This window comes from Harmonia axyridis, chromosome 1 (genome assembly GCF_914767665.1).
Source record: "Harmonia axyridis chromosome 1, icHarAxyr1.1, whole genome shotgun sequence".
Lineage (NCBI taxonomy): Eukaryota > Metazoa > Arthropoda > Insecta > Coleoptera > Coccinellidae > Harmonia > Harmonia axyridis.
Genome location: NC_059501.1, coordinates 15559850 through 15565592, shown reverse-complemented (window position 1 = coordinate 15565592; position 5743 = coordinate 15559850). Strand labels below are relative to the sequence as shown.

Here is a 5743-nt window from a genome sequence, read left to right as displayed (position 1 = left end):
TTCACCCCTGAAAACCGGAACACTGAAGTTTTCTCAAGCATAAGATATACCTTTTGAACCTTGGAAATAAGCTACTAAATTAGAAAAACCATCATAAACTCACGTTTAACATTCCATTTGTTGAACAAAGTAGGTAGTGTTTATAATGAAATAAATGAGTTATTCCAATTTCGTTGACGCTAAAGATTAAATATTTCTATTTCTATTTCATTTTCGATAAATATAACGAATTGAGCTCGCTACCACCCATATTAGCTCTGATACTCATAATTCATATCCATTCATTCATTATATTTCATTTATATGATATCGTTGTTAACGAGAATTGCCAGTTAACCTTAAAATCTCAAATAAATAATCACAGACTAACCAGACAATTCACTCTGCCGTTTTTAGGCACGGCGTTTCGTTGACCTTGAATTTCACTATGAACTACTGTAGTAAAAAATGACAAAGATAACCGAACTTCCCACTCTTTCTAAAAGGTTCAAAACGCATGTGATTTGTCAGATTAACCCATTCAAATTTTTGAATTCACCCGACTGTTTATATTCAACTCCTATTCTCTTTGAATATTGGATACCAAGCTAAATTTATCACACCTCAAGAATTAAAAATTACACCACACTTCTAACAATACACTAAAATAACTGAGTGTGAAAGTATGTATCAAAAATGAAATTCCTTGGAATACTAGCATGATTCTAAAAAAACGTCTATTGGTTGCTTCTTAGAATCTCATTAATGTTCTAAGGGTTGCTTGGTATCTCTGAGATTCAAAAAATCTTTTTCGTCTTACTGATGAATGACTGTTTACGGCAGACTATGATTGCAAGGAGAGCTCGAGCAGCGATCCTACATTGAGAGAAATATTTGAATGTAGAAATATTTTCGATTAATATTTTAAATCAAGCAAGAACAAAATAAAATTTATTTCCTTAGAACCGTCATTTTCAATAACATAACCTAAGCGAACGCAGAATCCACGATTCAAATTGAACTATCGCTGCGATTAGTCGAAAGAATCAATCTAGCTCTCTGATTGGTCACCCCGAACTCATTCATTAATACGAGTAGAGCGAATTCGAGGTCAACGAAACGCCGGTGACGATTTCCTTTGTAAATGCATAGAGTGAAACATCTGTAGTAATCTGTGAAATAATATTCATCTATGAAAGTTTCAACACAGACTATAGTAATCTGTGGTTTTAAGTTTGAATTTCAAATTTCGAGTGATGCCAAATATAAACACAGCAGTTCGGTTCGAATAATCTATGTTCTAACCTAAAATTTTCATTTACAGTTTATACTGTTATTGTTATAAGATATTTGTTATGAAATGAAGCATTTGATTTGTTCCAACTATCTCATAAAAATATTGAAATGCATCAATATTTTTGAAGCCATCAGAATGAAAATATGGAAAAATGTAAAATATTCTGGCTCTGTAATCAATGGAAAATGTTAGACTCCACTTGTAATCAAATTTGTTCTTAATGTGTACCTACATTATAGCCAACTTTACTACTTAATTCATCTTGATTTTGGCATTGAAAATAAATGAGAAGTATCCAATATAAATATCCACAATAGAATATCCTGTTTCTTTCAACTCACCTAATTTGTTTTCACATTAAAACAATTATGGCCCTCTTGGAAGTATGTCAATCATATGATCTAAGGATGAATTTATGGAATAGCAAAAGAATGAGAGTATTCAATCTCAATCACATGAAAATTTGTCTAGTATGTACCTAGTCCTAGTGGTATGTTTTGATGTGAGTTTGAATAACCCGAAGAAGAATACAGTATTGTTCGATAGCAGCAGTCTTTAGTGGGATATTGATTGTTGTCATTATAATGGGAATATTTTGTGAAAACTTTTTTAAACATGGGCTTTATGAATAATCTGGACTTTTCAAAAAGAATGTTGATTTTAGTGAAGTATCTTCTTATTATCAGAGCTGTGCCAAAGCTCAGTAATTTGTAATCAAATCGAGGAGTTGAGATGAGCTTATTCAAATTACTTCATTTTCAAACTAAGTTGGCTAGTACTTCAATTCTAAAATCTGAGACATGACATCATAGTGAATATTCATTTCTGTGGTTTTTTTTTCCACAACAGAACAGAGTTGCATTCAGTCAAAGTACCCAATTTTTTGAATTTCACAGATAATTTTTTTTTTTAAGATCAAGTTATTCGAAAACGGCGCTTTTTACGAGAAAACATGAAGAATACTTTTATTTTTCAAATCAGCCAAATATTCTTCAATGAACGTTCGAATTACTCTTAAGAGTTGGTTTCTTCGAATTTCTGGTATTTTTATGGGATGTAATGTTCATAATAAAGAAACAGAAGAATGTGTATGGAATCTGGTGTTCGGAGAAGATGTATCACATCAAAAAAAAGCTATATTTCAAAAATCATTTCCTTCGATACAACCATTTACGAGATATAGCCGAAAATCACATTTTTTTAACGATTTTCAACAGCCTGTATCTTTTTAACCGGGCCGAATCGAAAAAAATGGTAAGGGAAAGAAGTGTTTCTTTTGACCTCAGTAATCTTGGGTTGAAATATATGTACAAGTCAAAGACTCACCCTGTATATTCTCTATTCAAAGAATATTGGTGGTTTTTGCACCTTCATAGGGGTGGTGTTTTCGGAACAAACTCAAAATATAAATTCGCCCCTTCAAAATAGAAGTTGACCTGTTTTCAAATCTTCGAAAATTCTAAGTTCTTGGTGGTCGAATTTTCATTGGGACACCCTGTAAAGATATTCACATAAAGAGGACCATTGACTACAACTACAAAAACTTGAACTCATAAATACAACTGGAATGACATAACATTCGGGTCCTTTTCATCTCTTATTGATATCCATCATTATTTATCATTAAGTCAGCTCATCCTTCCGACAAATAATCACCTATTGTTCTTGCACAAGGTTGAATGACGCCCCGATTTGGTAAATCGATATGAAATGGACTCAACACCCTTATAAATAGGAACCCCTTTCATATGCAAGAATGACTAACAAGGCTTTTTATCTCGGACGCGATCAAAAAATAATCTTTTATGCTTCCCATTATCTTCAACACCTCAGGTACGATCTTCGATCCTTTTAATCTACCGGTTATTAATTCTTGTTTATTCTTTTGGCCGATTTGAACCCCTACAGCTCGGGATAATTGGGAAATTCATTGGTTGTTATCTCAGGGTTACTCTTTGAAACCAATACGACCTGATTATAGGGTGTGAATCCTTCATTGCTAATATTGAAGAATGTTTCCTTATTGATAAATGGTAATAAACCTTCCGTTTGAAAAAATTGGAAAAAACATTAAGTTCGTGCCTGGAACTGTCAGTGGCGACGCTAGGCGAAAGCCAGCATCCTCACACTGAGAGAAATCCATATTTTTTTATTAATAAAGCACTTATTTGGAGGTTATTTATTCACTACTATAACACAGATTTATATTCAATATATTCATTAATAGTTGAATTATGCATTCAAAAAAGTTTATTAATAGAGAATAAAATATTTGTTTACAAGGTATTTGATAATATTTAATATATTTCGGTTATAAATAATTTATATGAATTCACGTTATCTCCACAAATAACATGAATTCATTATCAACAAATTTTCAACTGGTAGTTAACGAACATTTGCTATTTATAAATAAACTCCCTCAAAGAGAAGCACATCTTCTTTAAGGATCTGTCATTGATGAACTTTTCTTTTGATTTGAATTCCCTTTTTAAACATAAAACCTGTGTTACTATGGGCTTATTGAATGCCGCTTATAGCACATCTGTACTGAATTTTGGGTTTAGATCGTTTGTACCTGCCTAGTTATTAGCAATGTTGGCAGACCAGTGGTTAGAGTGAACGGATGCAACCAAGATGACTAGGTTTCAACCCCCGAGTACCCTCAATATGAACTCTAAAAAAGAACCTAGTTTGACAAACGGTTCCTTTCAGAACCTAACATTCGGATGATAAGAACAACCAAATAACTATCAAACAAATACGTTAACCATTACTGAATTGAAATACCTTTTTATCTACTCCTATTGAATTATATATTCATTATTCAACTGCTTTTGAGCAATTAATAGTATCTATTAACAAACAGCGTGAGTTATAATAACTCACTACTATAACTCATGTTACGTTATTTTTCTCAACAAGTGAATTATTTTCAAATATTCTCTAGATGTAACATAAATAAGGTAAAATGAAGCTCGCGGCTTAGCTCTAGTGGAGAAGGGGTGGATTCTATAATTTTTTTCTTAATTTAAAATGAACAGCTCAATAAATAGGGGGGGGGCGCCAGATAGTTTTAATAATATCAATCGAATATAAACAAGATTCCTACTTTTCTGTAAAATTTCCAAAACTACCAAATTACTAAGTACTTGAAGAGAAGAGCGTTATATTTATGATATGAAATGTAATTAATGAATTTGAATTGAGTGCACTTAAGTATGAACAATAATTTAAAAGAATGAATGCCGGCTTTCATTTACAGAGAATTTCACAGATAATGGTATTCAGATAATGGTATTCACAATAAAATAATAAACTGTAGGATTTTAGTTAAATTTCAGAGTCTATATATGGTCCAATATGGTTATTCAATATATTCAAAATAAATGATTAATTTTGGTAACTTTCTCTAATGAAAATAAAAGGGTTGTACTCATCCAGAGGGAGAAGTCCAGTTGATGGAAATGTTGAATTCGGTTCGCTCCCAACCGGTTAGAAGTTATTCCAACCCTCAGTATAAGGCAATGGGGGTGCATATGTCCAAGGGATGTCTTTGCATCAACCAACACGCCAATAATTCAGGTTGATCCACTTATATATCGAATCAGTAAAATATTCAGAAGAATTGAAAGCCTGCAATTAAAACTCATGAAGACAATCATTTGAAATTTGTACTTTACATTACCTAAGATGGAGGGCGGCTTTTATAGAAATTTCTATCAGAGTATGTAGAATTTTTATCCCGTACAAGACGGAAATTCTGCTTGATTCCAAAACGTGATATAAATATCCAAAATAATCAGCAAAATTATGATATTATCTGCAATTTTCCAAATAATCCAACTCAAATGGTCGAAGACAGAAAATCTTTATTCGGATTAGCTGAGATGCTCTACACTCGAGAAATACGGAAAAATGAGTTCCAATTGATGTATCTATATTTCACAGATGGGATTCAAAACAAGTTTTTGCGACTTGACAATTTGACGAGAAAAGATGTTATATTGGTTGCCTATACTTGAGGAGCGGGAAATGATATATTTATTTGAAATGACCACCCCAACACAATTTCTGGCAATTCAATACCAGAATCGCGAACAAGACAAAAACAATTAGAAAGTGTACCTGACGATTCCACTTCAGCGGTACATTCATTCTCCAAGCAGAAATAATATTAAAATAAAAATGATAAAAAGAAAAAAAAACGTTACAAACTCTAAAAAAGAACCTAGTTTGACAAACGGTTCCTTTCAGAACCTAACATTCGGATGATAAGAACAACCAAATAACTATCAAACAAATACGTTAACCATTATATTCATTATTCAACTGCTTTTGAGCAATTAATAGTATCTATCAACAAACAGCGTGAGTTATAATAACCCACTATAATAAGTCGGAAAATATGGATATGTGCTTCTATACTTCTCTGCTTCTATTCGATTGGCCGAAAGGGAACATTCC

At 32.3% G+C, this 5743-nt stretch overlaps 1 long non-coding RNA gene across 1 annotated transcript; it reads right to left on the bottom strand.

The window, feature by feature from the left end:
• Positions 1 to 4177: 4177 nt before the first annotated feature.
• Positions 4178 to 5486, bottom strand: LOC123688867. Its single transcript, XR_006750126.1, has 2 exons — positions 4965 to 5486; positions 4178 to 4912 (listed from the first exon to the last, which is right to left on the bottom strand). It is a non-coding gene; the product is annotated as an uncharacterized LOC123688867 (long non-coding RNA).
• Positions 5487 to 5743: the final 257 nt, after the last annotated feature.